This window comes from Cupressus sempervirens, chromosome 7 (genome assembly GCF_028749045.1).
Source record: "Cupressus sempervirens isolate cs-2001-9-10 chromosome 7, ASM2874904v1, whole genome shotgun sequence".
In the NCBI taxonomy this organism is placed as follows: Eukaryota; Viridiplantae; Streptophyta; class Pinopsida; order Cupressales; family Cupressaceae; genus Cupressus; species Cupressus sempervirens.
Window position 1 is genome coordinate 735,222,769 of NC_143124.1, and position 11,711 is coordinate 735,234,479.

Below are 11,711 nucleotides of genomic sequence, written 5' to 3' on the forward strand. Positions count from 1 at the left end.
CTTTTGAGGGTCATAACTGAGAGCTCGCGAGGGCTATTGATGAAATGTCAAATGTTACATGATAGGCATGTCAAGGCCTAAAATAACCTATCTCATTTTTGAGAGATCACATTCCATTTAGATTTGGCATAGCGATCCGCTCGATGCCAAAACTCACATTGTACCTTGGTTCATAGTTACATCACAATGTAAGTTTGAAACTGTTGATCTTGGCATCAAATTGTTAATGCCATTATCTCTAGAAAAGTTGGTGAACCCTATTAACACCCTTGTTCTAGCCATAGAGGGCCTCCATCATTTGCGGCCATGCTGTATTGAAGAGTCTCTGAGGTGCTTTAAATGCATATTGAGGTCAATCTTATAAGGGTCATAACTTGGAGCTCATGAGGGCTATTGATGAAACATCAAATGCTACATGATAGTCATGAAAAGGCCTAAAATAACCTATCTCATTTTTTAAAGATCACGTTCTATTTGGATTCGGCACAACGATCATGCTCGATGCCAAAACTCATAGTGTGCCTTAGTTCATAGCTACATCACAGCATAACTTTGAAATGATTGATCTTGGCATTGAATCATTAGTGCTATTAGCTTTAGATTGGTGGGTGGACTCTAGTAACACCCTTGTTCTAGCCATAGAGAGCCTCCATTGTTCGCGGCCACCTGATATGAAAGAGTCTCCAAGGTTCTTTATGTGCATGTTGAGGTCAATATTTTGAGGGTCATAACTTAGAGCTCATGATGAATATTGATGAAACATTGAATTCTACATGATATTCATGTTGAGGCCTAAAATAACCTATCTTATTTTTTATGGATCACATTATATTTGGATTCAGCACAACAATCTCACTCGATGCCAAAACTTGCAGTATGCCTCAATTCATAGGTGCATCATAGCGTAACTTTGAAACTATTGATCTTGTTATCAAATTTTTAGTGCCATTAGCTCTAGATGGGTGGGTGAACCCTAGTGACACCCTTGTTTTGGCTGTAGAGAGCCTCCATCATTCATGGCCACCCATACTGAAGAGTGTCCAAGGTGCTCTAAGTGCGTGTCAAGGTCAATCTTCTGAGGGTTGTAACTTAGAACTCGCGAGGGATATTATTTAAATGTTCTATGGTACATGAAAATCATGTAAAGGCCTAAAATAACCTATCTTATTTTTGAGAGATCACATTCTATTTGGATTCGGCACAACAATCTCACTTGATACCTAAACTTGTAGTGTGCCTTAGTTCATAGGTGCAAAACAACATAACTTTGAAACCACTGATCTTGGCATTGAATTTTTAGTGAAATTAGCTTCAAATGGGTGGGTGAACCCTAGTACACCCTTGTTCTAGTCACAGAGAGCCTCCATCATTTGCAGCCACCCCATATCAAAGAGCCTCCAAGGTGCTCTAAGTGCATATCAAGGTCAATCTTTTGAGGGTCATAACTCAAATCTCATGAGGGATATTTATTAAATATTGAATGCTACATGATGGTCATGCAAAGACCTAAAATAATCTATCTCATTTTTGAGAGATCACATTCTATTTGGATTTGACACAATGATCTTGTTGGATTCCAAAACTCGCAGTGTGCCTCAGTTCATAGGTACATCACAGTGTAACTTTGAAATTTCTAATCTTGGCATCAAATAATTAGTGTTATTAGGTCTGGATGGGTGATTGAACCCTAGTGACACCATTTTTCCAACCACAAAGAGCCTCTATTATTTGCAGCCACCCTGGTGCATGAGCACCTAGGAAGGCTAGTTTGTACCTTGTGTTTCTTTCTTGTCATTTCTTCTTGTAGTTATTCTAGCCACATTATTAGTGGTTTAATAAGACCTATTAGGTCCTTAGGTAAGGTTAACTTCATTGCTAAGTGGGTTTTTGCTCCTAAGTTGTTGTTATGCTTATAAGTTGCTCAACAGGGGTTAGGTTGACCAAAGTGATAGAAAAGTTGATGAAGGGTCAAAAACCATCTTGGAATGCCTAAATAAACCTAATAGGATCCATTTACAATTTTTATGAACTCATATAATTAATAATTTTAAGTTATAACAAAAAACACTCAAAATTGCAAGAGTTGCAAAATTGCAATTTTGTAACTTTTGCAACTTTTTCTTGCAAAGTTGAAAATTTGTGGAAAGAGTTAGTTAGAACTTTGAGCATGGACAAAAAAGGTTGGAAAAATCTATATAATTCCATTCTTGACCATTTTTAGGGGTTGGAAGTGTTTGGGTCATACAGTGTATGAATTGGGCATTGAAATGCATAGGAGCCACTATGTAAATGAAAGTTTTTGGTGTCAATCTTCCAAGGGTCATAACTTAGATCTCATTGAGGCTATCAATGAAATTTTGAATGATATAGGATGGTCATGTTGAGGCATACATTAACCTATGTCATTTCCAAGGTACTCTAAGAGCGTTTGGTTAGGTGAATAATAGTGACATCTTAAGGGATTGCAGAGATTATTTCAAATTAAACATATATGATAGCATTTCAAATTAAAAATTGCATCAAAATTTGATAATAAAGGTTGTTAGAATGTTATTCATGAATTATCACATTTGAATTGAATATAAAAAAATGATCAAAATGAAGATTTTTCATAAACATGAACAATACACATTATCCACGATAAATTTAATAATACTATACTAAATTAATATGCATATCATTGTCCACATAAATTATATATATATACACATGTGTCTATAGAAAAATTACACAAATATATATCAAAGTTCATGTATCCGTAGACCAAATACACAAATATATATCAAAATACATAGATCCATATACAAAATATGGCCGATCATGCCATCAAAATGTGTATAATATCAATATTTTTGTATACAATGTGACATATGCCACCTCAAAAAATCTCATGATGCATCCGATGACAACTAAACTATCCTAGGCTGCTAGTGGATGATCAATATGTAGTCTCTTTGATGCACTAGGTGGATTAGATGTCTCCTACATAAACAAAAAAGTAAAACCCAAAGTTATACTATTAAATTTATATGATTCTATGTATCTAACATTGAGTTACTCAAATACATAATGACCCTTTTTTAATAAAGATTTATATGATTAAACTTTCATCATAAATACCTCTCTTTTCAACCTTCTATGCTAGTCAGGAGTCCTCTCATATGTCTTTGTAAATGCTTGAACATCATTGATTGTGGCATGTGTATGTTTAGGTATGTTTGTCAGATGAATCTACAACTTAAACTATAACATTATAATTCATAGCATGCTAAATTTATAACATATAATCAAGAATTCAAACTACAACTAACCTATGTTGACTCCTCCTCTGGAAATAATGGTTGCATCAGCAAGGATACAAAACTCTAGCATCCAACCTCTTGTGCACTAGGTGTTTCCTATGAGATACAAAATACTAGTTGTTAATATCATAGAAATGAGTTTTGAGTTTATCTATGAAAATAAGGAAAAAAATTATACTTATACATATGATGGGGCTCCCACTATGAATGGAAATGCCAGATGGTCTACGATGTGGAATCTTCCTAGACTCATCACTGGTAGCCACACCCTATAGAATAAAGAATGTAAATAAATTTTGTTACACAATTTTTTTAACAAGAATGCATTGATATTTAATCACTTTAAAAGCACCTAATTACTTTTCCCTTAACATTGGGTTGTGCCTCATCCCACATACTCTGCCCCCCACTGATAGGTGATACGTACAAGAGAAAAGAAATATTAGAAACCATATATGCTCTAATATCAAATAGAAAAAGCAATGAGAACACAACATAATGTACCATAGATGTCTCAAGGCCAAATGAAATAGCTAAGAGCATAACAGTATCAACCTATCTGAGATCCTCCTTAGTCATCAACTAAACATGAATGAAGATCACATACATGTATAAGTCAATATGGGTTAAAAATTAAAATACTCTATTATAAAGATTAAATTTAAATCACATATGTCATAAAAAAAAAATGAAGACACATATCGACATAGAAGGACTCCATGCCTCTACATGCCCCTCCTCTGTCATGTCAGGGTGTGTAGCCTCTATATGTGCATCTAATGTATCCTCCTCAAATAAAAACTGATACTTAGAAAGATCACCAATGGGACCCAGACAAATATTCTTACATGTTATTCAAGTATGGGGCACACAAACATGTGATAAGCTTGCCGATGATGAACTTACGTCAGTATCATCAACATGGAGAGGCAACACTAACCTAGCCTAGGATATCAATGGGATACTCAATCTATGAATGGCTCTAATAGTGTAAGAGCTAGCCTCTACAATGATCTTAGGATGCTACACTTGAGGAGGGGGGAGACATCAATAGAGGGGAAAAAAGTACGAGCTTTCCTCCACTAGGAAAAGGGTCTATCCTAAGGAGCTCCTCCTCCTACACCCATGTTGGGCTTCATGCTCCAAAATTTCACCTTGAGGCCTAGCACAAATTCAACATATAATTTTTTAATGAGATAAAATGGCACCTCTAAATTCCTATTTGGAGGGATGTCAAAAACCATCCACCAATGATGCCAAAATTTTGCACGCATAACCTCATTTGTGCACCATTTAATTGATAGTTTGGGCTTTGTGCATTCTACTTGTCTACTAGTTTTTGGGTCTACAAAAAGGCTAACCATATCATCTTTAGTTATATTTAGGGCTGCAAGCTCATCATAGTCCAATCCATCATCAAACATGGCATGAATTTGGTCATGCCAGTGAAGAGTAGCATTTTGTTCATTGGTAAGTGTTTCAATATTATCCACTATGGTGTTTAATGTGGATAACATGGGAGCCAATGTTGGTATAGTATTATATGTGGTTCACAAAACCCTCAATTTGGAAAGATTTTCAAATATCAAATCTTCAATTTGAGGAGGGTTTTGATAGGATAGGGGATTATTTGGTGGACGGTTTTGAGGGGGCACTAGATTGTTTAGTGGAGGGTTACGAGGAACATTGTTTCTTGCCTTAGTATCATCATTTGGGTCAACCATACCTATTAATTTTCAAAACATAATTTCTATTAAAAATAACCTAAATTTCAATAATTTCTATAAAAAAACCTAATTTGTAACAAATTCAATTAAAAATAACTAATTTATAATAATATTCATTCAAAACATTTGAAAAAAAACAAAATTACCCTTATCATATACCTATTCTAGAATCCGATACCTAAATAGAGGTCAAATCTAAAACAAAAAAATGCAATGTAAAAAGAGCTATTAGGTTTTTTTTAATAAATGTTACAAGTTTCTGGTATCTAATTTCATATCAGATTCCCCATATAATATTGTGTATCTAATTTCATATTGGATACTTGATAAGGCTTCATCCTAACTTTTTAGCTTTGGTATCAAGACGAGTGGAAAAAAGTCAGAACAAAATTTGAAATGCTTTGAGATGTTTTCAAACTCTATTTTTTTTCACATCACCACTTTTTGGCACACTATGATCCTGTACATACCCCCTTGCTTTTCCCCTCTCTATGAGTAGTTGCTTTGATCTTTGTTGTATGTTGACTCTATTTTGCATATGGATAAGCACTAGGTCTCCTACAAGAGGCTTCTAGATTCTTCATGTCCTCCATAAACTACATCCCCAATTAGAGCTAGTTGTAAGCATGCCTTCGACGCTAGTTTTAAAGTTTGAAAATTAGTATTATAGGTAAATATTCTAAAAGTATTTATGTTTCTCATTGGTTTTCATTACTAATGGTGCCTCAATGTTCTAGGATTGTGTTGAAATTAAATTTCAACCTTAAAGTACAAAATGTAAAGTTCAAGGTTCGCAAATTCAAAGAGTCAAGATCCAAAGTTGGTTTTAGAATGCAGGTTCAAATACAAAACCACAAAGTTCAAATTTCAAGGTTTCAAGGTTCATATACATGATACAAACTTCAATTTCAAAGTTCCAAGCTTCAATACTAATGAAGGGTGCTCCCCTTAATACTACAAACTCATAACAGAAACAAAGAAACAAGAACAAATGGGAGAAAAAAATATGGACTTCTTATTTGTGCCACAAATGCAGTATTACAAAATTCAGAAGTACAATATGCTAACCCACATGGGTGCCTTCATTACAATAATTTGCAAGACAAGTTGTGAACTATCATCCATATTTGTCCTAGGAAATGTTTGGGCCTTTCTTAAATAGGACATTTTATGCCACCCAGGAAGGTTCTAGACAATGAAACTTAATACCTAGGGTCGACAGACCCTAGCGATACATATAGATTTGGCCAACTACATCTTTGACAATTATTTTAGATATTTTGTGTAGACCAACTTTAGAAGGTCATAACTCTTGAACCATTGCTTTGATTGGCTATTTTAACCACTTTTTAGAAACACCAGCTCCTAATCTATAGGCTTGGAACTATGCAAGCACCATTCTGTAAAGTTTTCAGACCTCATCTGGGCACTCTACGGCCTCTAACAGTAAGTGTAAAGATTTTTTTACAAATTTTTACAATGAAAATACACAATAACTTCTCTGATACTTAAGCTGGGACAATGAGATTTTTATGATAGGCTTATAACTCTAAAATGAATCTTCCTATAGAAAATGAGAACATTCTGAGCATATATGAAAAACTTACTAAAAGTAACAAGTTGCCATAAATAGTAACCACCCTATCTACTAGTCTGTATTAAAATAGAAAATATTTTTGGGTGATACAAGATTGCTCTTAGACATAGGATGCTATTGCATCAGACACCTGGGGTAATTTGAGAAGTGACGCTATCACATATTAGGTGTTCAGAGGAAACTCAAGATTATTAACCTCCTCCTTTGCTAGCCATGGTGAATCCTCAACTAGCCTCCATTTCCATTTGACTAGATATTCCTCATAAGTTCTATTCCTAGTACTTTTTCCAACACAACTATCTAGTATCTCCTCAATCTCCTTTTTAGTCAAACTAGCTACTAGAATACTCCACTGTGCTTCTACAACTTCATCTCCATCACCTCTTTCATAATACTCTATCAAATCTAAAATGTTAAATACTAGTGAAATATTCAATTTAGTAGGCAACTCCACTTCATTTGCATTTCCAAAATCATGCCTTTCCACTATCTTTCATGGTCCAAACTTCTTCACCTTCAGCTTACTATATGTATCCACTGGAAAAAGCTTCATTCTCAAATCAATCATGACTTCATCTCCAATCTAAAATTCCTTATGCCTACTTTTCACATTTTCCTTAGCCTTATACTATGTATTCATCTTTATGATGTGTTTCCTAACCTCCTCATGGATGTTCTTCAAATGTTCAACAAAAGCTTATGCTTTAGAACTACTTATCTCTCCTTTATTAAATTGCCTTAATTCAGAAGTATTTTTGGGACTACTCCCATACACAATCTAGAATGGTGATTTACCAGTACTCCTATTGACAAAATTATTATATTCAAATTCTGCTTGTGGTAAAATCATATCCTATCATTATGGTTTATCTCCAACCAAGCATCTCAGCAAGTTTCCCAAACTGTGATTCACAAATTCTTTCTATCTATCACTCTATAGATGATGTGATGAGCTTAACTTCAAATTTTTCTTCAACTTCTTCCACACTGTATGCCAAAAATATCCCATATATTTGGTATCTTGTTCTAAAACTATACTCTTTGGTAGACCATGTAGTCTCACCACTTCTCTGAAAAACAACTCTACCACATGAACAACATCACTAGTCTTCTTGCAAGGAATAAAATGTGCCATCATTGAAATCCTATCAACCACCACAAAAATAGAATCATGCCCACATTGTGTCCTCGGTACTCCAAGAACAAAATCCATGCTGACATCCTCCCATGACTTCTCTGGTACAAGTAATGGCTGATATAACCCTATATTTTGCTTCACTCCTTTCGCCATCGAACATTCTCTACAACTCTATACGAACTTCTTCACACCTTGCTACAATTGTAGCTAGTAATAATTTATAGAAACCAAAGCTATGGTTTTATCTTTGCCAAAATGTCTAGCAAATCCTCCACTATGCTTTTCCTTGATTAGATTCTCTCTCGTTGAACTTTTGGGAATACACAGCTAGCTTCCTTTGAACAATATCTTATCTTGCATCATGAAATCCAACCACTTTGTCATATCAAGTGTAATAGGGTATGTACATGCTTTCCATGCTTCCCCAAAATTAGTATCATCTAGATACAAAGTACTAAGTTCCTTGTACCCAAGCACCTCTATCTACATTTCTGTCAGCAAAAGTTGTCTTCTGCTAGGAGCATCTACAACTTTGTTAGACTTCCCACTCCTATGTTTCAAAACCAATGTATAACTCTATAAAAGCTCAACCCACTTAAAATGCTTTTGGTTCAATTTTACTTGACTATTAAAATATTGCAAAGCTTGATTATTATTATAAAAAAACAAACTACTTAGGAAGAAGATAGTGTCTCCACCTCTTCAATGCTTGAACTATAGCATAAAATTCTTGATCATAAATAAAATATTTTCTTTTTGAATCAATCAACTTCTCACTAAAATAAGCAATAGGTCTACCTTCTTGGCTCAAATCAGCTCCTATTGTAGTACCACTAGCATCATAGTCTACTTGAAACACCTTGTTAGAATCAGGAAGTGCTAAAATAGGTTGCTCAATAACTTTTTGTTTCAACAGATTAAAACTCTTATCTGCTCCTATAGTTCACTTAAACTCTTTCCTATCCCCTCTCATTATTTTAGTCAAGGGTCTGCAAATACTACTAAAACCTCTTATGAAATTTTTGTAAAAACTAGCCAATCCATGAAAAGATCTTACCTCTATCACACTTCTTGGAGTAAGTCATTCAAGGATAGCCTTCACTTTCTCTGGGTCCATTTTCAAACCTTCTTTTGAGACTACAAATCCCAAGTACACTGACTCCATCCAAAACTACTCTTCTTTAGGTTTATCAACAACATTTCTTCCCTCAACTTATCAAACACCCTGCGAATACGAATCAAATGCTCCTCCAATGTCTTATTAAAGATCAATATATCATCTAGATAAATAGTCACAAACTTTTACCCAAAAACTCCTTTAGTAATTCATTCATGAGCCACATGAAAGTGATTGGTGATTTGGTTTACCCAAAAGGCATGACTAACCACTTGTACATTCCTTCTTTGGTCTTAAAAGTAGTCTTCCACACATCACCTTCTATGATACAAATTTGATGGTACCCACTCTTCAGATCTATCTTTGTGAAATACTCAGCTACACTCAAACAGTCCATAATATCATCCATCATTGGCAATGGAAATCTATATTTGATTGTGATCTTTTTGGTGGTGCAAGAAATCTATGCACATCCTCCATTTTCCATTCTTCTTTGGTGCTAATACTATTAGTACAACACATGGACTTAGACTCTCTTGAATCAACCCCTTCTGCAAAAACTCATGAACTTTTCTATTCAACTCTTTAGTTTTTGCTGGCGTCATTCTATGTATTGTCTTGTTTGGAAAACTAGCTCCTGGGACCAAATCCATCTGGTAACTAATCTTCCTCATTGGGGGCAATCCATCAGGTACATTATCTAATACAATATTAGTATACTCTCCCAACATATCTACAACTTCCTTAGGTACCTTCTCTACTTCTTCTTTACTATCTTTTAGAATTATAGGAAAACAGATATGCTCACACTTCATACCTTTGAGAAACTCTTTTCCATAAAGAAAACATATTCTAGCAGCACTACATACCTTTTCTTCTTTCTCCTTCAATAGCTTCAACTTATGTTTCACTCTATCCTTGGTCAAAGTGTAGGTATTTTCTTGCCCATCATGTAAAACATGCCTGTCAAACTACCATAGCCTACCCAACAACATGTGTCATATGCCCTAGGTATGACATCACAAAGTACCTTATCCTAGTAGCTTCCAATCTTGAACTTCATTAAGCACTGCTCATTGACCATGACCTTATCATCATCTTGCACCAAAGCAATATAGTATGGATGCAGGTATTTTTTCCTCTTTAGCTTCAACTTGGTGATCATTATTTCTAACACCAGATTATTAGTACTTCCACCATCAGTGATGACATCACAACACTTATCTTCACATCTGCACCTTGTATGAAACAAGCTCCTTCTTTGATCAGTTTCATTCTCACCACTCAATAGGACTCTTCTATTAACTAGGACTTCTACTCTTTTAGAATCTTCATCAACATGTGAAACTTTGGCCTAGCCTTTTGTTCCTTGATCTGTCCTTCCTTGGTGCTAGGTACATTCAAATGCTCTATGCCCTTCTTCTCTACAATGAAAATATTTCCAACTGAAGCCTCCTCTTCTAGATCCTTTTCCTCTGCCTCTTCCTCTCTAATCTCTATTGTTCTAGTCATGCAAAAAATTGGAATTATTTCCCCTTTGGTTCTAATTGCTACTTCCAATCTCATCCTTGTTCTTTTGATCATCATTATGACCACCATAAGATCGTCTACCAAATCTTCCACCACAACCTATTCTACTATTCTTGTTGTCAAACTTCTTGCTAAGTTTCTCCTCAACTCTTAGGGAAAACTAGTAAGCCTCCTCAATATTGCTCATTTGAGCCAAACTTAGCTTGTCCTAAATGCTTGGCCTCAACCCATTAAGATAATGGGCAAATTTTTCCTTATCAGATCTACATGGCTAGTTCTAATGAGAACTTGGTAGAACTCTTAGGTATACTCTTGAATAGATTTTCTCACTTGCTTCAACCCTTACATTTTCTTTAACAAATCAAGATCATAATCCATGGGAATGAATTGTCACTTAGTTTAGCTATCATCCATTCTCATCTAGTGATTTTTTCCTTTCCCTTTCTATTTTTCTCCAACTGAACCTCTTGCAACTAGATCTTTACATGTCTCTTTAGTTTCACCTTTGTAAACTTGACACTATCAGGATCATCAATATCTTCATACTCAAAGTACTCTTCCAGTTCATTGATCCAATCGATCAACTCCTTTGGGTTAAGATTTCTTGAAAATGTGGGAACTTTAATCTTAAGTCTTTTTCCAATCTTGGAGATGGCTCTAAAAGGCCTCTGCCTATGCTTCGACATTTTCTTCTACTTTTTTCTCATTCTCACTTTCATCTCTTATGGGAAGATTTAATCCTCTATTAATTTATTCTTCCAATGCTTGCATTTTCCTTTGGAGGGTTCTAAAACCCTTAGGTGTAACACCTACAACTCTTCCAGTATGCTCTCTTCATGGAGGCATTTTTGTGCTTTCACTGAAGCCCCAGTGCAAACTATCTCACAATTAGCGATTTGGTTACGTGCTCAACCGAAACCATGGTCCTAGTGCAAACTACCTCATAGTCAACAATCTGTCCATAAACTCAAGAGTGTAGCTTTGATACCACTTGATGAAGGGTGCTCCTGGCCTTATTACCATAAACTCATAAATGAAACAAAGAAACAATAGCAAATGTGAGAACAAAATATGGATTTCTTATTTTTGTCACAAATGTGGTATTACAGAATTCACAAGTACAATATGTTAACCCATATAGGTGCCTTCATTATAGTAATCTACAAGATAAGGTGTGAACTATAACCTAGAGTTGTCTCAGACAATGTTTGGGCCTTTCTTAAATAGGTAATTTTATTTCACCTAGGAAGGTTCTAGACAATGAAACTCAATACCTAGGGCTGAAAAACCCTAACAATAC